Below are 23,697 nucleotides of genomic sequence, written 5' to 3'. Positions count from 1 at the left end.
TGAATTGTGCAAGACTGTTGAATCACAGATCTGTACTTCTGAAACAAATAATGCAACATATTTTAAGAAAAAAGCAAAAGAAGAAGATAACAGGAGAGGAAGAAAAGGGGAGTATGTCAGAGGGGGAGACGAACCATGAGAGATGATGGACTCTGAAAAACAAACAGGGTTCTAGAGGGGAGGGGGTAGGGGGATGGGTTAGCCTGGTGATGGGTATTGAGGAGGGCACGTTCTGCATGGAGTACTGGGTGTTATGAACAAACAATGAATCATGGAACACTGCATCAAAAACTAATGATGTAATATATGGTGATTAACATAACAATAAAAAATTTTTAAAAAATTCACTCTTGGTGACCCAACAATCTACAATAAGAGCCTGAAGGAAAGAAGGGTCACTGGTCAGTGAGGCTCTATGGAAGAGAAGGTATTGAAGAGCAGAGAAAAATGACAGAAGTCTGAAAGACAAATAAGGGTGGGTGGGAATTGATCAAAAGTTTAGAGGTGTGAAAATGAAGTGTGTTTCCATCTTGGCCAAAGAATGCCAGAGTAGCAAGGGATGAGACTAGAAAAGCAGGTTGGGGCTTTGTTGTATGTAAATGGATTTGTGCCAGGCTGTGGGATGTGTATTTCACTTAGTAGTCAACAAGGGACCAGTGAAGGCTTCTTCACAGATTGAAATGATTTGCAGGATTGAATGATTGGAAAGGGGAGGCAGGATTGGATTGGCAGGATGGAGTCTGTTGAAACTGCTGAGATGTGGGAATGAACTGGGGCGTTGGTAATACCAATTGAAACTGAAGGGAAGAGAGTTATTTAAAAATTATTGGGAGGTGAAATCAGCAGGACGTGGCACTTAGTTTGATGATAGGTAGAGAAAGAGGTGGGTTTGGACAGCAATGATAGTTGCAAGGGAACTGTGATACGTGGAAGGAATATGGTGATGAGTTGAATGCCCTTAGAAAATGCTGCAGGAAGAGGGTCTTGAGCACGAGGGAGTGGCCATCGGAGTTCAAGAGTAGGCATTTGTATTGCGTTGGTGTTTCCAGTGAGTGTCAGTTGTTCTTGGAGAGAAATGGAGAATGGAGAGCCTGGGGAATTCCCAGAGTCAGGAATTTGAATAAGATCGCCTAGACAGAGCACTGTTGAAATAAGTGCCTTGAAGTTCAGGCTGAATAGGGACAGAAATGAAACCAGAGGGGCTAAAGGAAAAGACTAGTAGGGAGGCCTCAGTGTGGAAGGTTAGCCTCAGAAGGAATAAAGGAATGAGAGAGATAGAAGACAGAGATGGTGGTCTGTGAGGACAGCTCCAGAGTTGGAGCTCTTGGTGGTGAAGATGTTTGGAGTGATGTAAAGAACTAGTGTGGAATTGGGCCATGTTGGCCAGAACAAACACTAGACTGTGCGTGTCAAAAGAACTGCAAGGCTGTCAGTGGTGAGTGAAGAGAAAATCCCAATAAAAATACTGAAAGAAAGTTTGTGGAAGGCATTTATGGAGTTTGTGTGTGTGTGTGTGTGTTTTGGGGGTGGGGGAAATACAGAAAAAGGGAAGGCTGTTACTGTATTCATGTAGTCTCATACTTTTATTGCTGCCTCCTTAAAACTTTATGAATTGAGCCAACTTGCATCTTACTCTTATTTTATACAATCCATGTGTTTTCTCATGACTTTGAAATATGCCGGATGTAATGTCTTTTTCTTTTATTTTTCTTTGTTAATCCTGTTCCTCGGGAAACATCTATGCAATGTCTCCTGCCAACTTATATTTTTCTTAAATTAATCTTTAGTATCTCTGCCAAGGTTAATCTAAATACCTCACACCTGGCCTAAATTTTCCAATACACAGTTCACTCTTCTGACTGCTATAGCAAAGAAGGACAAGGAAAGCAAGAAAGAGAGGCTGAGATGGGGAGGGAGAAGGCAAGCACACAGATTTTAACCATAGTGGATACCATTTTTTGTGAGTTCAACATATGAAAATTATATTAAACCCAGGGTTGCTTGGTTTTTGTTTGGGTTTTGTTTTGTTTATTTTCCTCCTCAGATGGTCTCGGGATGCAAAGACATGAAGTAAAGGCAGAATTTTGTCCGGACAAGAATGGGAATTAAGAGAAAAAAGAATAACCCAGACTTTACGTTTTGCTTTGGTTCTTTAGTGCTGAACTTCTGCACTCACTGTAGTTGGACTGTAGCCTATTCTATAATCTGTGTGTGTGTGTGCATGTGTGCTAGGTCTATATACACAAAATAAGGGACCCTTTAACCCTCCAAATCCCTTCTGAGATGGTATCAGATCCTCCCTTCACCTTTTTAGGATTTCAGTGATTGCTAGGAGAGAGGCAGAAAGCTGAAGACGCTTAATCAGGCTCACAAACCCACTTATAATGGAAAGCTTGCCTCAGTTTTTTTTTTTTCTAACATCTCTGCCCTTTCCCATTCTAAATCTCTCGGGAAGATTTTATTATAGAAGAGGAGTTAGAACGACAGGTCCTACTCTCTTTTTCTCCACGTTTTGTCCTGGGAAAGCCAGAAAGGTCCAGCTGATTTTTTGCAACTGAGACAAAAAGGAGTTCCTCCAGGGGCGGAAAAGGTATTTTTGCTAGAGGAGCTGGCTGGGTGCAGCTCTCATTCCCGTGGGTGAGTCACCGACTGAAAGCCGAGGCCAGTTAATGAGAGATAGAATGGCTTCTAATGAAGAGACCTTGGCAGGAGGAAAAAGTCAAAATCTGAACTTTGGAAGCTCCTGTTTTCAGTTTATACTCTGGCTTTCACAACTAAATTTTAGCTTTGAATGCAAATAAAGAACATTAATTTTGTTCATTCTTTGTAACCTTCTCCTGCATTTTTTTTTTTTTTTTTTTTTTGGAGGGGGAAAAAACTCAAAAGAGGAATAGGTAACTTCTAAAGCATGCAGTAGCATCTTGACTTAAGCTTCACTGTTTAAATTCTTTAAGACAATTTTCCTCTTACTGAATCCAAGGTTAGGTGAGAGGATTGTTGAGGGTTTTTTTTTTTTCTTCATGCTAATGAAATATCTTTTTCTATTTATCTTTCATAAGTCGTGTTTCATCACTTATAAAATGAGATTTACTTTGGTCAGATGAATTTGTATAACTCAGTGAACCTTTGAAAGGTGGGGGAAAGAAACTGTTTAAAAAAAAGAAAAGAAAACCTGTGTTGGCTGTACTTCGACACACACACACACACACACACACACACATACACACACACACAGACACACACACACTACTCTTTTTTCACCTGGAGACCACCAAGATCGTATGGATGGTGGAGAGCTGGTCTGGTTTTTGTTTGGATTGGGTATTTTTATTTTTAATATTTGTCTTCTGAGTCAGAAGTGGTTATCTCTTAAAAGAAAAATTTGATGGCTTGAAAGCTGGGTGTTTGTGCTTTCCCCTTCGAATGTTAACATTTAAGTAGTCTTCGGTGTGCTTCAAAGTTAGCACCCTGCTAAGATAGATTAGTGACCTTCCCCCTACCCCACCCCTGCCCCCACGCACTAGTGGGCAATTACCTCTCTGAGGCCGGCTGGGAGCCCCCTCTGGCCTGAAATGGGTGATTCGGTAGGAGCCTCGTCAATCTGGATGGCTTGAGAATACGTTGCCGGGACAATGGTGGCTTTTCATGAGGATTTAGTAATCTGAAGAATGCAGCGGCCTGTCCTTGAGAGGAACCTGCTTCTGTTGATATGTTTATGTGGTTTCCGGAGGTGGGAGGTGGAGGGGGTAGGGGTTTGGAGGATTGGGGGTGGGGAGTGACATGTGGATTGCCTGGAAATTTACAAGTTAGTTTGAACTTAATTTATTGGAACTTTATGAAAAGTTAAAAAAAAAAGTCACCTTTACAGTTTCCCGACACATTAGGTTAAAGATTGACGAAAAAGGTTTTTCTGTTTCAAACACTGACCCTGATTACTGAAAGACCCTACTCCTATCACAGCATACCTTTCATGGTAGTTTCAAACAGCATCTTTTGTAAAATTCTAAACTCTACCTTTTCTGCCTTGTCTGTCTGCTGATTGAGACACTCTACTTGGTATATATGTTGCCATCCTGGATGTTTGTGGTTTGTCCGGTCTATTCCAGCATGGTGCCAGTGGCGCCAAGATTGGTATCTATTAACATGCCTTATCCACCACCATCAGAGGTGGGAATGTGCCTCCATGCCGGATTGCCAGGATGAGTTATGGAAGAGCATGTGAGTGGTTCCATGTATGTCCATCCCTGCTGCTTCCTGAGATGCAATTCAAGTCAGATGACCTCCCAGGAATGTATACGTTGCTGTCTCTATACAAGGAGGGCAATCCTTGTCTCTGCAGGTCTGGTACAGAACAAATCATCAATGTGCCCACCACCCCAAGTCTCCAAGGAGGAAATCTTTCTACAAGATGCTGTAGGCACCCCGTCCCAGGGCACTGTAGTATTTGTAGTAGAGACCACACCACTGGGCTCAAATTTCAGCTCTGTCAATCGCTTACCCTCTCTAAGCCTCAGTTGTCTGTAAAAATGAGGAGGTTTACACTTCCTAAAAGGATTTTTTTGAGCTTTAAGTAAGTTAGGGAGTGATTTCCCTAGCATAGTGCTTGGCAAAAAGTAGATGCCAGATAATGCTAGTGAGAGCAGTATATTGAACGATACAACTTTTGATAGATTCAAGATAACTTTATTTTTGCCTCCCTTGGTACCTTTAAACTTTCTTTGGAGGTGGTAGTGGTCATGTTCCCTTAACCCAGTTGAAAAATCAGGCAGGCTGTGACTTTTATGCTCATTCACAGGGAAGTGACAGCCTCGAGTTCCTTTAAGTCACATAGTCTTGAATCAGAAGACAGAGCCTCGGGGCGCCTGGGTGGCTCAGTCGTTAAGCGTCTGCCTTTGGCTCAGGCCATGATCCCAGGGTCCTGGGATCGAGCCCCACACCGGGCTCTCCGCTCGGCGGGAAGCCTGCTTCTCCCTCTCCCACTCCCCCTGCTTGTGTTCCCTCTCTCGCTGTGTCTCTCTCTGTCAAATAAATAAATAAAATCTTTAAAAAAAAAAAAAAAGACAGAGCCTCCACTGTAATAGTAAACATTTTGCACTTGACCTAGCAGCAGATCTCCCCTCCACTCTCAACACCTTGCAGTGGTCCTGCAGTTATCCTGGTCTCAGCTCTCTTCCTTCCCCACTCACCAATGACTTTCTTTCCCCTGTATAGTGTGGGGTGAGGGGATGAGGTAAGGGGCAGAGCAGTTCCTAATCAGATTGTTGTGACCTGGCAGATGGTTAAGGCTTTCTCTCATGGGTGCATCTATGGGATCCATAGGGATCCCTGCAGAGAGGGCATCTCCCCGCTGCTCCCTGGAGGGACATGGCCCAATCTCTGTCTCACTCAGCCTTGGGCTGCCTCTATCATTCCAGGCCAGTTGACCATCCACTTCCAGCCTCCTCCATCTGAGGCCACCTGCTTCCCACATGACCCCCCATAGGCTCCCACAGTCCCTGGCAGTGTAGACCCTCCCAATTCTGGGATACGTTGGGCTCAATGAAGGGGATCCAGGAAAGACCCCTCATGGTGTACTCCTCAAACCCCTTGGGAAGGTGGAGGGAGAGAGAGTTCAGAGCACAGTTTTCTTCTAAGATTTCTGCACATATTCTCTTTATTCTCTTCTCTCCATTCTCTGATTCCTGCTTTATGTTCCAGATTCTCAGAGCTGTTACACTGAGTGTGTGTGAGTGTGTGTGTGATGGTGGAAGAATCTGTCTCATATCCACCTTGTTATCCTGATATTTATCATGTTGACACCTCAGTCTCAATTGAAGCAGGAAGTTTCCCTCTTCCCACGTAAACACAGTGACCATAATTTACCATGAAGGAAACCTTAATTGCTGGCAAAGATGTAGCAGAATAGAACCTTAGCAATGAGTAAAAGCTGGTGTTCCAGTGCAGACAAAATCCATGGTTAGGGCACTAGAAAGAAATTGGTATTTGATATTTCAAAATGACATCAAAGTCATCATGGTGAGAAAAAAATTAGAACTTTGTTGATTTTCCTTTAATTTATTGTTTAGTTTTGTTGTTATTTTAAATTTCATGAGTTCTGGGGGGAGCAGGGCAGCTTAAAGCATCTACTATTCTTATCAGGTCCTCAAGGGCTGAGAAGGTACCAGATTTTTAGGTTCTACACTGACAAGGGCTTGGTCCAAGCCACATACACCCTCCTCTGCTCTTCAGCCCTAGCCCCCGCCTCTGTGGGTTGATGTCCATATGGCTCATGGGGCCCTGACTTGTTTTGTGCCCCCTGTCCTCTAGTCCAGAACCCACCCACTGATCCCTCAACCTGGACAAACCTCTACTTGTTGTGAGGTGGGCACTATGTTCCCTAGAGCCTGCCTCATTTACCAGTTGCCTGGGAATGTGCTTTGGTGCAGCCAACCAGTGGCACTTTCTCCCTGAGCACTGCCTGTTCACAGCATGCCCAGAGGTGAGAGGTCAAGGTTTGGAGGCTCACTGAGTGTGATCCGACTGCCCGTGGGCTGTGTGACCTTGGACACATTACCGAATCTCTCTAAAACCTCTGTTTCCTCAAGCCTACACAGGGAAGAGTATAAAGAGTATCAAGCACGCAGAGTTTGTGTGAGGATGAAATGAGATAAGGTGTGTAAAGCAGTTAGCTCAGTGCTTGGTACATAGTAAACACTGTGGAAGCATTAGCTATTATCCCTTGACTTGGTAAAAAGGCAGTTCCTTGGCTCCCACTTCAGGACATTCGGATTCTGGACTCTGTATTTTTCACAACTTTCCCCGGATGATTCGCCTGCCGAATCAGGTGGACAATACTATGGACACCTCCTCTTTGTGCCCTGTGGAGTCATCTTACCAAATGTTACTTAGGCTCGAGGCAACTGTGCCTCATGGTGAGAGCTGGGTCTCTAGAGTAAGAATGTCTGCAGTTAAATCCCTGCTTTTCTCTGAGCTGGTAGTGTGTCCCCAAGGAGGCTATTCACCCTCCTGTGCCTCTGTTTCCTCATCTGTAGAATGGGGAGAATAATGGTGCTGCCTCACAGGGTTGCTGTGAACATTTAATGAGTTAGCATATGCAGAGAGCTTAAAACAATGTCAGGCACACAGTAAGCACTCACTGAATGTTAGCTACTATTAGGTTTACTGATTTTGGAGCACTTATCACAAACCCTGAGGAATTCTTAAAAACTATTAACAAAAATTTGAATTCTTTTAAAAATTATCTTCATTAACTTGTGAATTCTTAAGTAACATACAAACCACAACTCTAAATACGAACAATCCAAAATTTCAGAATTTATACACTCTATATTAAATAACTGTTAAATAGTAGTAACTAAAACAATTTAAAAATCTAAGACAATGTAGAAAGGCCTGCTGCATACAGCTATCTGGCCCGAGGTGTGCTCTTCTCCACATTTAAACTCTTTCACGGCTTTCGTTTAAAAGTCTTTTTTATTTTTCTCTTTAAATTTGTAACACCTGTAGGTTCATCTTTAAAAAATTTTCATAGCACTTTTTAAGGTTAGTTTTCACTAGATAATCCCATTTAAAATATAATTTTAAAAACATTTTTTAAAAAATTGAAGGTGAAGGTAATTTTTTCCTAATACGTTTCAGTTATTCTTTCTCATAAAAGGATCATGGAGATTATCAAGGAGACTTTTACTCTAAAGCAAAACTAAACAGGGCCTGAAAATTTAAATACCTTTTTTTTAAAGTCTTTATGCTGCACAATTCATAAAATTCTAATAGGCTCCAGAACTAAGTCCAACTCAATTTACAGTTAAGTTTGGTGTTTGTACTTGAAATCTACAGTCTGAGTTTCAAGGGTCATTATGAGCAACCATAGTGAGCGATTGGTTCGAAACATCTTTGCACATGCCCTTGACAATTTGGGGGGGATAAATGATTAGAAGGAGAATTGCTGGATCAAAAGGTATGCCCCTTATTAAAGTTTTGTTGCACATCAGCAAATTACATTCCCCCAAATCTCAGCCAGTTCATACTCTCACCAGCAATATATGAGAATGATTATTTCCCACACACTCACACTAACATTTGTTAATGTTATTTGCCAATTTAATATGTTAAAATGGTGATATATTGCTTAAACATACAACTTAATGCACTTTACTGGGGAGGTTGAACATATTAAATCTATTTATTGACAACTTCCATTTCTTATCTTTATGATATATGCTCATGTTCTTTGACCATTTTTTAAGGTTGTCCTCTTTCTCTTATTGATTTATAAAAGCTTTTTATGTATTAAAGGACAAAAATCCTCTTAAAGATATTACAAATATTTTTCCTAGTTCTTTATCTTTTAACATACTGATTTTGGGTATGTTGGAATTTTAAAACTTTGAAACTTTCCTTTATGATTTTATTCCTTTATGATAGGTCTTACTAACCTCAAGTTTCTGTAAATACTGTTTTCAAAATATCTAACTCTTTAATAAATTAGGCATTTACTTACTTTGCTTTTCCAAATGGTTGAACATTTATCTCAGTACCATGTATAAATCACACCAAGAATAGTTCCTAGTACATAGTAGGAACTCAAAAGAATGTTTGGAATCAATGAATAGATAATGTAGTTAATGTTCTTATTTAGGAGTTAATTTATTGGAGTTGAATCAAGCATTTGCTATATTTGCAGAATGAAGAATAGACTGAAATACTCATATATTTTACAAAAGAGCACAAACCTTGAAGAAATTAGTCTATAAGGACTTGGACCATGGATATCATGGAGTCATTTCTTTATGTGACAAGAACCACCAGTTACCCAGTGTACCACCAGTAATATCAAATTCTGAGAGGAGCAGGACTGTTTTGGCAGGATGGCAGAACCTGTTGTTTGCCTCCCCAGTGACTACTGCCCATTTTTTCTTTTTGGTAATAAAAACTCAGAATTATTAGACACGGGTCAGCAACATGCTTAGGCAAGATGGTTCTGGGACAAAAATCATGCATCACCTAACCATACAATGGTAATCCTCATTTTTAAATTTTTGGTCAGTTGATTGGCTTAAATGTGGGCATGTAACTCAGTTCTGGTTAATGGGACCTGAGGGAAAGTCTGCTGGGGGCCTCTGGGAAATATTTATGTCCTTTTAGGAAAAGAAGAATGAGGAGGGAGTTTTCTCCCTCTGCTTTTCCCACCATGTGTGCACATGTGCCCACCCCCCCACTACTTCCTCTCTTTGGTTATTGTCATGTGAGGCTGTGATACTTAGGACGGTGGCAACCATCTTGCCAACATGAGAGGAAGCTCTGAGTTTAACAATGTTGACTTTCTAGAATAGTCCATTCCCTTGACTTCTTATGTGAGATGATGAACTCCTATTTTAAAAACCATTTTTAGGTGGGTTTTTTTTTTTTTTTCCATGGTGTCTAATACTATTCTCTTGGGTGAGTTAGCCTTTCTGGGCTTTAGTTTCTGTGAAATAGTGTAGATGAGCTGGATGATTATCATGGCCCTATGCAGATTTAAAACTCTGCGATTCCAGCTGATGACTAGTTGCCTTCTGGAGGATCTTTATCATCTTTATTCTAAGAGAAAGTGCTTTATATCCTGAAATACAAAGATAATTAACACCGGTAGAGAACTTTTCGCACACATTAGCTCTTGTGAGCTTTATAACAACTCTGAGAAGTAGGCATACCCATTTTGAAGATAAGAAAATTGAGATTCAGAGAAGTTAGTGACATACGCAACATTTCTTTGGTAGGTTGACTGAGACTTAAACAAACCCAGCTTCTCTGGCTCCGGTTCCATTTCTCCTTCCCCTGTGCCTCACAGCCGCAGGCACCATTAGCTTCAGTTGGTTTATAGCAGCAGACAAACTTCCAATGTGATTAATTTCTCCTTGCTGTCCAGATGATCACTGATCATTCTGAAAACAGCTCTATGAACAGCCAGAGAGTCCAAAAGGAATTTTACCACCCACCGATGTATTCTTTTTTTTAATGAACTTACAGGGTCAGGCTCTGATGTTTATAGGAAAGGAGATAAAGCACACCTGTTCTTCTGGGAATATACTTTAAGGGAAGGAGAATATATGACTTATTTTGGATAGGATATTTATAACCAACTAATCTATAAACTAAATGATGAATTACCAAAAGTCAGAGTTCTGCAGGCCTTGGCAGAATGCAGTTTACACCCTGATCATGCTGTCCCAGCACCAAGAGGTAGAGAGAGACGGTTATGACAAGTAGGGATGGGCTCCCCGTTCATCACAACCCATTACCGATGAGTCACTGCTGCAGAGCTTGGGGACATATACCTGCTGTCTCCATCTCCAGAGCACACAATCTTTATAGCAGGAGGGAGGTTGACATTAGCGAGGCCTCCCTTTCACTTTGCAGGTGAGGAGATTGCTTTTATGGTTTTATCCTGAGCATCTAGCACAGAACCTGACCCGTAACCTGGCCCATAACAGGCACCTAATAAATATTTTCTGCATCCAGTTGTTGATTAATGAGGTTGAAGCCTAGAGAAGTGAAGACTAAAACAACTAATTCAGAGTAAAATAATAATATTCAGAGCAAAATATCTAATAAACAGCTAAGCCCCGACTTCTTGTCTCCTCAGTTTCATCTGAATAATTTAGCTTCAGTAAAACTGGAAATCTGGACTTTGTTGGAGGTCAGAAGTCATTGTTTTAATTCTGTCTCAAAATGCCTGGGATCCAGTATAAGTACATCATTCACTTAAAAAAAAAAAAAGCCAAATATATCTTCCTAGATGAGTAGCAAATGTGGGTTGAATGACTGGAATAGCCCTGGGAGTCTTTAGTCATGGAAATCTGCCTGTCTCCCAGAGCTGTTCAGAGGATCCATGGTGGTCCCTGGTCAGTCTGAGCAGCCCCTTCACTATGGCTGGCTTGGCCTTGGTCACCCTCGGAGAGATGCCCACCAGGTCACAGTCATAACTTTCTTATAGTGCCTCAATTTCTAAACACACGTTAATGGCATAAATGTGATCCCATGAGCCACCTTAAAGACAAAACAAACGTGCATACTAGAATCTCAGAATCTGAAAGAGATTATATCAAGGATCAGGGAAGGATTCAGCTACTTTGACTTGGTAATAAAGGAGATGAAGAAAGGAGAAAGGACTATGTGCTCCTTGAAGGCAGAGTCTAAATAATGTTCATTGTATTGGGCACATAGTTTGTTGAGCAAACTACAAAATTACAGTCTTATATACATATGCATATATTAACTCTTCACATGCACATATATGTGTGTATGTATGTGTATATGTGTGTATGTACATATGTATGTGTATATATATAGTATGTATATTATATAATCAGTTAGATGGAGCAAACACTCTCTTCTTTGATCTCTACTAGCTGAATCATTGGTCATCTTTCTTTTGACAGTAACCCAGGGTCTCCCAAACATAAAGCCTGATATGATCAATCCAAATGGTCCCATTCTGTGGCTCTGATTGGCAGAGAGATGAGATCCACAAATGTAACAAGATGTTTCCTGAAGGCTACTGATGAAGAAGTTTCCTCTCTTGTCTATGGAAGCCATCTGGAGAGCTTCCCTCTTTCTGGTGGACAGAGCCATTGCGTTACACAAATCCAGGGGCACTGTGGTATTGTGATTCATAATAAGAATTATATATTTGGTCTTCATGCCCATTTCTGGCACAGAGCTTCTAAATCCCTTGGAATTTCCTAAGAGGTGAGTGCAAGAAAGGGATCTTTTCTAATACAAATGAGTGACTTTTGGAAAGCACCTGAGGTTTGGAGCTGGTTGCCAGGAGAACCAACCATGTGATTAGAGGGTTGGAACTTTCACTCCCACCCCCTGCCCTCTCCTCTAAACGAAGCCTCTATAAAAACCCAGAAGGACAGGGTTTAGAGAGCTTCTGGGTTGGTGGACACATGGAGATGCGGGGAGAGTGGCACTCATTCTCAAAGAGGGCATGGAAGCTTGCTGCCCTTTCCTCCTATGTTGCCCTATGCATCTCTTTCATTTGACTGTTTCTGGGATACACACACACACACACACACACACACACACACACACACACACACATACACACTCTAGCAAAAAAACCCAAAAACCCAAGAAAGGAGGTGGTCTTTAAACCTCTGATCTGTGGCTGGCTGGTCAGAAGAACAGGTGAAAGCCTAGACTTGCAACTGGCATCTGAGGTGGGGGAGGAGCAGGCTGTGGGATTGGGCTCTTACCTGGTAGAATCTGATGCTGTCTCTAGATAGACAGTGTCAGAATTTAGTTGAATTGTAGGGCACCCAGATGGTGTCTGAGAATTGCTTGATGGTATAGAAGCCTGTCTCCCACTTCCATCAGAATTGGGTGCTCAGAACCTTGGAGGTACCTTTGGCATTATGATTAATTCAGTTCCATGAATGGTGTACTTTAGAGTTATGCAACATGGTGGATCTGCCAGTGGACATGAGTGAGGAAGCATATATTCCCCAGTAGCTGCTGGTAGCCATCTTGTGACCATAAGGGAAGCCAACCTTTGGGTTCAACACAACATGTGGAAGATAGATTGGAGACCAAATGAAACTGGGCCTTTGGTGACACTGTTGAGCTACTGGAGCAAGTCTTGCTGAACCTTTCTATGTCATTATCAGGTGGCACCAGATTTCCTCTATTGTTTACGTTGGTTTGAATTAGGTTTTGTATTACTTGTAACAAAAAAGGTCTGAACAGACATACACAAAGCAATGGATACCTTAGATTTGTAGCATTAGTCTCGTCAGTGTAGACACCCAGGTCAGACCATTGGATCTCAGTCTATTTTGTCCTGAGTGTCCAATTTCATACCCTATTTATAGTCACCAGATAACTACTGAGTGTCTGTTTCAGCTTGGAATAGACATGGGAATATCTACACACATTTAACAATTCTCTTCAACAAAACTTTAGCAAAACTTCCTTTACACAAGGCTCTTTGCTAGGTGCAAGTTCATAAGATATAAAATTTAAAATATTGAATGTGTTTAAAACATGAACAAGACAAGAACCTGGCCTTTAGGAACTTACAGTTTCATGGACAAGAGGGGCTTGTAGGGTAGATAGGAGAAAGAAGGAGGGCCACAAATGCCTCCTTGTCATATAAGGCACAATTGTTAAATATAAAAAATGAAGGGCAAATACATTGCCTAGGAGGGAGAAACTAATTCCGAGATGGAGCATCAGCAGAGGGGTCAAGAATAAGTTTGCCTATGAGCTGGACTTGAAGAATTCACAGAATTTCCATAGCCAGCAGTGAGGATAAGGGCATCCCAGGCAATAAAGGGTAAGCAAAGGCCAGGAGGCAGGAAATTACAAATGAATAATCTAGTGTGGCAAATGCTGGTGTGTGGGAGTGAGGCAGTGAAGGATCAGGCTATAAGGTAGAAGGTCCAAAATGGGGGGGGCCCGGAATGCTTCTTAAAGGAGCTGGACTTCATTTAATAGTAGGATAGTATTCATACAAATAATAATAACAAGCATTTATTTTGTGTCAGAAATTGGTCTAAAAAGTTTATATATATTGATTAATGTAATTTTTACAACACCTTCATGAAGTCAGTACCATAATTATTATTCCATTTTATAGATGAGGAAACTGAAGCACAGAGAGGTTAGGTCCCTTGTCCAAGATCACACAGAATCACCCTGGACTGGGGGAGGTGGGAGTCAAATCCAGGTAGGCAGGCTCCAAGTTCTGTGCCGAGGAGTTCTGTGCTGAGTGAGTCAGGCCCTACTGCGGAGGACACGTGCTGGCAGTCAGGTTGTCCTAGTAGCTCAGGTGAGAAAGAACAAGGGTCTGACTACGTCAGTAGCAGAAAGAAGGAAGGAGAGAAGATAAAGTCAGGAGAGAGATACAGAGGAGGGGGACTTCATATAAGGATTACAAACTGGGGCATTGACCTGCAGTGTTTCACAAATTGAACCTTGAATGCATTTTGATGTTGCATATACTCTCTGTTTTCCTGTATCACACCCAGACTCTTGCTGTATTTCCCTCTCCAGCCTGACTTTTGAAAGCTAATACATTTATGACCCTTGATTCCATAGAATTTGATGTAAGTCAGAGATGAGTATAATAAATGAGGCAGAGATGAATCAGAGATGTCGAACTTGGGAGTAGCATGGGGTGGGGGTGGTGTCATCATTGATGTGACGTAGCATGATGAGAGGCCAGGGAGAGAGGACTAACTAGCCAATCTGGGATATGGGGAGTTGAGAGATTTATGGAACCAACTTGTGGATGGCTCGTATCTATATGGATACATAGCCTAGAGCTGGGGAGCTAGAAATGATTCTAGTTACAGGGGTAGAGAAACTAGTTAAAATCATGGAGGAGGTGTGGGGTGACGCGTGGGGTTAGGAAAATATGCCAGGAAAGGACAGATAACTTATTTTCATCAGTTTTAATCATTCATTTGATCCATCATACTTAGCAGGCTTTAACTATAGGGATTTAATCCAAAGAAACCAGTGGTTCTAGAGCCTGGCTGTACATCAAAGTCACCTGGGGAGCTTTCAAAATGTTGACTCCAGGCTTCTCTTCCCCACTGATGAATTAATTTAGAATCATCTGGGCATGGGGTATAATTTTTGAAGCTCCCCATGTCCTAACAGGCAATCTGACAGGTAAGCTACACCTGGAAAAGTTATCAGCGGATCTTAAATTTTGTGGTAGAGAAAGAGAAAAGGAAATGGAAGAGTCATGCCAAGCCCCAGTTCTAAGAAAGCTTTGGTATTGTGTCTCTTGCCTTGCCTGGAGCGAAAGAGAGTCAGATGTTTGGTTAGTCAGGGCAAAGCAAATTACTGGACCCGGATAATGTCTGTAGTTGACAGTAGCAAGGCTTAATGCTTAGACCCTAAATGTTATATGGAGCCTAGGTCAGCCCTTGCTTCTGAAGCCAGCATTGGCCCCCATGACAGCAATGGGACTGAGCCTGCAGGTGGCAGGCACATGGCCCAGCTGTGAAGGGAGATGGGATAAAGATGTCAGGAACCTGATGGAACATTAATGCTTTTTAGTGAGCACATGGTGAACTTAGCTCATCTTTGCCTTTAGAAAATAAAGTCATCATCAAAGTAAAAACAGTAAATAGATAAATAGATAAAAGTGTGCCAAGTGACTTTAATGTGAAGCTAGGTGGATGCTCCTGCCCTAGCCTCTCTGATCCAATGGCATCTCATTCACTATGGGTGAATGCAAGTAAAACAAAGAATTTACCTAATTCTAATTATTTAAATAAGATATTTTTTCTGACTATAAAAGTAATAGATGTTCATTGTTGAAAATTTGGAAATTGAAAAAGGATGAAAGAACATCAGAATCACTCAAAATCTTACTACTGTCGATAACTGTTTCATTGTATTTCTCTCTGTTCATTTTTTTCCCCTGGGGGAGTATTTTTTGTTTTAAGTTTTTATTTTAATTCCAGTTAACATACAGTGTTATATCAGTTTCAGGTGTACAATATAGTGATTCAACACTTCCATACATCACCTGGTGCTCATTGCAAGTGCCCTCCTTAGTCTGCATCACCTATTTTACCCATTCCCCCCCCCCGCCTCCCCTCTGGTAATCGTTTGTTCTCTATAATTAAGAGTCTCTGTCTTAATTTCTCTTTTTCCCTTTGCTCATTTGTTTCTTAGATTCCACATATGAGTGAAATCATATGGTATTTGTTTCCCTGACTGACTTATTTCCATTAACGTTATACTCTCTAGCTCCATCCATATAATTGCAAATGGCAAGATTTCTTTTTATGGGTAAATAATATTCCTGTGTGTGTGTGTATGTGTATGTCCATTCATCAATTGATGGACTCTTGGGCTGTTTCCGTAATTTAGCTGTTATAAATAATGCTGCAGTAAACATAGGGATACATGTATCCCTTCGAATTAGTGTTTTTGTACTCTTTGGGTAAATATCCGATAGTGTGATTGCTGGATCATACGGTAGATCTATTTTTAACTTTTTGAGGAACCTCCCTACTGCTTTCCACAAGTGGCTGCACCAGTTTGCATTCCCACCAACAGTGTAGGAGGGTTCCTTTTTCTCCATAGCCTCACCAAAACCTGTTGTGTCTTGTGTTATTGATTTTAGCCGTTCTGACAGGTGTGGGAGGTAATACCTCATTGTGGTTTTGATTTGCATTTCCCTGATGATAAGTGATGTTGAACATCTTTTCATATGTCTGTTGGCCACCTGGATGTCTTCTTTGGAGAAATGTCTGTTCACGTCTTCTGCCCATTTTTAATTGGATTATTCGGTTTTGGGGGTATTGAGTTGTATAGGTTCTTTATATATTTTGGATACTAACCCTTATCGGATATGTCATTTGCAAATATCTTCTCCCATTCAGCAGATTCTCTTTTAGTTTTGTTGATTGTTTTCTTCACTGTGCGGAAGCTTTTTATTTTGCAGTCCCAATAGTTTATTTTTGCTTTGTTTCCTTTGCCTCAGGAGACATAGCTAGAAAACAATTGCTATGTCCCGTGCCAAAGAGGTTACTGCCTGTATACTCTTCTAGGATTTTTATGCTTTCAGGTTTTACATTTATGTTCTTAATCCATTTTGAATTTATTTTTGTGTATGGTGTAATAAAGTGGTCCAGTTTCATTCTTTTTCATGTAGCGGTCCAGTTTTCCCAACACCATTTGTGAAAGAGACTTTTTCCCATTGCGTATTCTCTCTGTTCATTTTATTTTATTTTTTTAAGACGTATTTATTTATTTGACAGAGAGAGCACAAGCAGGGGGAGTGGGAGAGGGAGAAGCAGGCTCCCCGCTGAGCAGGGAGCCTGATGCAGGGCTCGATCCCAGGATACTAGGACCATGACCTGAGCCGAAGGCAGACACCTAACCAACTGAGTCACCCAGGCACCCCTCTGTTCATTTTAAAGTGCATGCATATATAATACGTGGCTGACATCATGCTATAATTATAATTTTATATAATTTTCTTTTTCTTTTTTTCAAGATTTTATTTATTTGAGAGAGAATGAGATAGAGAGCATGAGGGGGGGAGGGTCAGAGGGAGAAGCAGACTCCCCGCTGAGCAGGGAGCCCAATGCAGGACTCAATTCTGGGACTCCGAGATCATGATCTGAGCCAAAGGCAGTCGCTTAACCAACTGAGCCACCCAGGAGGCCTATAATTTTATTTTGCACCTGCCATTATATCATAAGCATTTCTTCATGTCATTAAACTGTCTTTGGAGACATAGTTTTAAATGACTTCATAATTTTTACTTTGTATGGCTGAGCTATAATTTGCTAACTATTTGCCAACCTTTGAGCACTTAGATTTTTTTACTTTTTTATATTATAAATGATCCTGGTATTCTTTGTGTCCAAATTTCAGATTAATCTCATAGACCAGATTCCTAAAAGTAGAAACACTCGACCAAGGAGTATAAATATTTTTAAGGTATATTCACAACTGTGGCTAGTTATGCAAAAAATGCGATTATTGGAAGGAGCCTAGGAGGAGTTCTGACTGGCTGAAGTCAGGCCCAAATTAACCAGCAGATAAGGGACACACACATATACACACACACACACGTAGCCACCAGGAGTGGCATTATGAGCCCAGCACCCAACTATATCTGTGTCTACTACATGAAGACTCCTAGAAATGAATTTCTGGGCCAAAAAAGTATGGATATGTTAAAAGTTCTTGATGGAAATGACCAAATATCTTGCCAGAAATGTACCAGTTTATCCTGTATCTGGCATTGATTAATGTATGTTATATATATATATTTAAATATTTATGTGTATCTAATAGGTGGTAGGTGAAATAGATTTGATAGGTGAAAAATTGTATCTCATTTTTGTCATTTTAATTTACTTTTTTTTAACATGCAGGGTTCTGAATATATTAGTGTTCAGATATTTGTATTTGCCCTTCTTGAACTGAATCTTTGTTTCTTTCACTCACTTATTAATTGGTATCTTGGCTATGTGAATTATTCAAAAGCACCTATCCACTCCCTCATACCAAAACTCCTTAATAGGTTCTGAAATAGCCATATAGTTAAGCAAAAGTATTTGTTCCTTGCATAATGCAAATGGTTTCAGTTTATACTTCATGTACCTCTTTAGTGTGCCAAAGATTGGAATCTTATTCCAAAAGAATGTTTAAAAAAACACAAAAGCTCCATATAAAAGTCTTAAAATTTCCCTTTATTAAACATGATTTAAAAGCCTTTGATTTGTAAAGTACTAAAAAACCCCTTTGCCTTGTGTGGGAGTTGGGGACACTGTTTTTCACTAGCTGCCAGTTGATTAGTACTTGGAGAAGAAAAATACTTCCTTCATGTAGACAGAGGAATAAACCTATCAAAGATTAGCTATCTGAGTGCACAACCTGGGCTGTTTATGGGTAAGTCAAGGAAGATATCAAAATTATAGGGTTTTTAATTATTGTTAAATAACTCTTGATGTGCCAAGTCAGGAGGTCCTTAGTTTTATGTTTCTAAAGAAAAATAATTTGAGGCTAAACAGTTCTTGGCTCCTCAAAATTTGAGATCCTCACCTTAATGAGGAGAAGAAATCTGTAAGAAAAAGAAAAAGAACCTAATTAACCTATATTAATAACTTAATTAAGCAAAAGAAGATATTAAACATCAAACACCAAAATCTTCTTTTTGACCCTCGTTCCACTTTCTCCTCCACCCTTACCATTCTGTAAGTTTACATGGCCAGATGGTTCAATTCATAGTGCTTATCACAAATGTACTTGTTGTGATAGGTTTGATAAGTCCAAAAAAAGACAAGTTTGTTGAGTCTGAGGTCTCAAAATATTCCTGGTGATTTCATCAGTTCTTAGAATCATGTTGAACTTGTAAATAGCTGACCTGTCGGGAACCTCATAGAGATAGGCTGTGTTTGATTTCATGTCCAATCCTGTCCCAAGGTTCTATCTTTCAGCTTTACAGGGTGGAGGAAGGAAGGGGAGCAGAAGGAGAGAGCAATGCTGCACACAGCACTTGGGTGTCATTAGCCTGGCCCACCTGGGCAGCTCTTAAAGGCCTAGAGGGGAGTGAGGGTAATACTACAGGCATTTACAATTAGTTTAGATATGTATTTTTTCTCACATCAAAAAGTTAGAAAAGAAAAGGCTCCAAGGTAAGTTGCCAAGCTCCTGAAGGCTCTCTGCTATCTTCTGTTTGTGAACTACAATTACCTCCTGGCTACAAGATGGCTGCAGGGCCTCCAAAATCTTCACATGACATCTTTCCAAACAGAAAGGGATAGAAGAAGGCAAAAAGTTTTCATTCTGTGACTGGCTTTTCATTTCATTCCGTAGCTGCTTTTTCAAGAAAAACGTCTTTCCCAGAAACCTCCACCTGACTTCTTATATCTTATTGAGTCACCTGACCTAGAACTTGGTCACCTGACTGCTACTGGCTTCACAGATAAAGCTGAATAGGCCTCTTATAATTGGTTTAGACCAGTTGCACTCATCTCCTGGGGTGAGCACATTGCTACCTAGATGAAACTGGGGCTCTGCTAACAAGGAAGGTGAAGGACTGGCTGTCAGAAAGCAACCTCCAGGCATAGTTCATAGTCTTGGCATAGTTCATAACACCTTCCACTGGCAAATCACTTTACAAAGTAACCTTCAGTATGTGACATGACTTCGGAGGATACCATTAAAAATGAGGAACCGTGAGAGAGAAAATACGTATGTGCTGGTAGTGGTTGGTGGTGGGGGTGGGTAGAGATGAAGGAAAGGGAAGACCATGTGGACCAACTCAAAGCAAACCAGTTTGCCGACTACCTCTTCTGTGCCTGGCATGGTGCTAGGCTATGGTCTGTTTCAGAAGTGCTGTGAATGTATGTCATGGGCCTTATCTGTAAGGGGCTCGTGGAGGCTGCTTTTAGGCAAACAGGCTTGAGCAGTGGAATGAGAAAGGGCCCACAGTGACCATCTGGCTGAATACAGACAGGCCCATTAGGCGACCCGCCTTCAAACATCCATAGGCCCTAACTGATTGATGGGCTACTTACAACCAGGCAGAGTTACCAAAAAAAGGGAGAATTCTATATGTTGCCGTACCCCCTCACCTTCCCCCTTTAAAAACAACCCCCACCCACTGCCTTATGCCTTTGCTGTCCTGCCCCCCACTTTCTTGCTGTGCATTCAGTAAACTATCTCCTTTGTTTTGCCTCAGGTGAATTCTTTCATCTCCCGCACCACCGGCTTCCACCTGATTGTTGCCCCACATTTGGGGGCCAACATCCGATCAAGAGATACCCCCTTTAGGGACCCTCCTACACTGTTGATGGGAATGCAAGTTGGTGCAGCCACTCTGGAAAACAGTATGGAGGTTCCTCAAACAGTTGAAAGTAGAGCTACCGTACAACCCAGCAATTGCACTACTGGGTATTTACCCCAAGGATACAAATGTAGTGATCCGAAGGGGTATGTGCACCCCAGTGTCCACAATAGCCAAACTATGGAAAGAGCCAAGATGTCCATCAACAGATGAATGGATAAAGAAGATGTGGTATATATATGTATATAAGAATATTATGCAGCCATCAAAAACCCCAAAATCTTGCCATGTGCAATGACGTGGATGGAACTAGAGGGTATTATGCTAAGCAAAATAAGTCAATCAGAGAAAGACATGTATCATATGACCTCACTGATATGAGGAATTCTTAATCTCATGAAACAAACCGAGGGTAGCTGGAGTGGTGGGGGGTGGGAGGGATGGGGTGGCTGGGTGATAGACATTGGGGAGGGTATGTGCTATGGTGAGCGCTGTGAATTGTGTAAGACTGTTGAATCACAGACCTGTACCTCTGAAACAAATAATACATTATATGTTAAAAAAAAAAAGAAGATAGTAGGAAGGGAAAAATGAAGGTGGGGAAATTGGAGGGGGAAACAAACCATGAGAAACTATGGACTCTGAGAAACAAACTGAGGGTTCTAGAGGGGAGGGGGTTGGGGGATGGGTTAACCTGGTGACGGGTATTAAAGAGGGCACATATTGAATGGAGCACTCGGTGTTATGCACAAACAATGAATCATGGAACACTACATCAAAAACTAATGATGTAATGTATGGTGATTAACATAACATAATAAAATAAAATAAAAAGAGATACCCCCTTTAGACAACACAGGAATTACAAGCTGTCCTGGTAGCAGTGAGAGAAGAATAGGAATCCTAACATTGCTAAGGGCTAAAGTGTGATGTAGAGAAAATAATGACTAGAGGAGGTCAGGGTGAGGAGACGTCACTGTGATTTGGAGCGTGGTGATGACTTCAAGAGTGAGGGGTTTGGGGGCTGGGTGGGATTTAGCTGAACAGTGAGAACATTCCGGCTGGGAGAACGTCGCAGAACTGGGGAAAGGACAGTCAAAGGCCGAATCAAGAATGATTGTGTGTTTGGGGGTGGGAGGACCCATCAGGGAAGAAACCTGAGTTTGGAGCAAATTTGGAAAGCAACTTCTAGAATTCTTGGAATGTTAACATTCCAAAGTGTACCTCTGAGAGCAAAATGGTGTCTGACAAGTGAGTTTTGCTTCACGAATGTTCCTGGGGGAACATTTTTGTTGTTGTTGGCAGCACAGCCTTGCCTCTGGTACTTACAGATATGAAGCCCTGAATTCATTGGTTAAAAATGTTACAGATGGGGGTGGGGCTGGGCTGCCTCCTCTGGGGACAAATGTCCATTTATCGTGTATGTAGATTGCACAAAATCAAACATTCCTTGTTGCTCTGAACTTACATAGCATTGCATTCAAAGAAATAGAAATCCTGCTTTGGCCCTCCTTGAAGAATAACATCCATCTTTATTACAGGTTTTCTTAAAGAGTGTCTGATAACCTCGTTCGACATCTTGCCCTTATCCCCCAAATTTACCCTCCCAGCAGCCACTGAAACTCTCTTCCTCTCTATCCCCAAAACAACATGCTTCCATCCTGTGGACTGCCCCCACTCTTTCTTCATACATGTCACAACTTTCCCAGAGCCTGCACCGCCCTCTCTGTGTACAAAGATCTGCAATTTTAAACTTGACTCAAGAAATCTACCTGGGAAAGGAGAGGGGAAACCCCTATGAGACTCCTACAGAGGTTGCAGGGATGGGCGACCATGAAGTTGATCTAAATCACTTTTATCTCAGTTCACATCCAGTCCACCAGCCTAATAGACCTCATTTTTAAATTGTGATAAAATATATGTAACATAAAATGTGCCATTTGACCATTTTTAAAAAAGATTTATTTATTTATTTGAGAGCAGGGGAGACACAGGAGGAAAGGGAGAGAGAGAATCTTAAGCAGACTTCCCGACATGGGGCTTGATCTCATGACCCTGAGATCATGACCTGAGCCGAAATCAAGAGTCAGACGCTTAACCTACTGAACCACCCAGGTGCCCCAATTTGACCGTTTTTAAGTGTATAATTCATTGGCCTTAATTACATTCACAGTGTTGGGCAATGCATCACCATATCTATTTCTAAAATTTTTTGATCATCCTAAACAGAAACCCTGTACCTCTTAAGCAATAATTTGCCATTCTCCCTTCCCTCCAGCCTTTGGTAACCTCTAGTTTACATTCTGTTTCTCTGAATTTTCTTTTTCGAGATATTTCATATAAGTAGAATCATACATTATTTGGCCTTTTATGCCTGGCTTCTTTCACTTAACGTAATGTTTTCAAGGTTCATCCATATTGTGGCATGTATCAAAATTTTGTTTCTTTTTATCACTGAATATTATTCCATTGTATATATATATATATATATATATATATATATATATATATATATATACCACATTTTGTTTATGCATTTATCTGTTGATGGGGTTGGGTTGTTTTCACCTTTTGGCTGTTGTAAGTAATGTTGCTGTGAACACTGGCATGCAAGTATCTGTTTGAGTCTCTCTTTTCAGTTCCTTTGGTAAATACCTAGGAGAGGAATTGCTGGATCATGGGGTAATTTTATATTCAACTTTTCAAGGAAATACCAGGCTGTTTTCTACAGTGACTACACCATTTTACATTCCCACTAGCAATGTACAAGTATTCTAATTTCTCCACATCTTCAGCAACACTTATTTTCTGTCTTTTATTATAGCCATCTTTGCAGTTGTGAAGTGGTAGATCATCACGGTTTTGATTTACATTTTCCTAATGACGAGTGATATTGAACATTTTTTCATGTGCTTATTTGCCATTTATATATCTTCTTTGGAAAAATGTCTATTCAAGTTCTTTGTCTATTTTTAAATCGAGTTGTCTTTTTGTCGATTGTAGGAGTTCTTTATATATTCTAGATATTAATCCTTTATCAAATATATGATTTGCAAATATTTTCTTCCATTCTTTTTTTTAAATTAAATTTTATTATGTTATGTTAGTCACCATACAATACATCATTAGTTTTTGATGTAGTGATCCATGATTCATTGTTTTCGTATAACACCCAGTGCTCCATGCAGTACATGCCCTCCTTTTTTTTCTATTCTTTTTTTTAAATTTTATTTTATTATGTTATGTTACTCACCATACATTACATTATTAGTTTTTGATGTAGTGTTCCATGATTCATTCTTTGAGTATAACAGCGAGTGCTCCATTCAACACGTGCCCTCTTTAATACCCAACACCAGGTTAACCCATCCCTCAGCCCC

This window comes from Callorhinus ursinus, unplaced genomic scaffold, assembly GCF_003265705.2.
Source record: "Callorhinus ursinus isolate GAN/ISIS: 27379988/994484 unplaced genomic scaffold, GSC_fseal_2.0 scaffold3, whole genome shotgun sequence".
Taxonomy (NCBI): Eukaryota; Metazoa; Chordata; class Mammalia; order Carnivora; family Otariidae; genus Callorhinus; species Callorhinus ursinus.
This window is presented reverse-complemented; position numbering follows the sequence as displayed.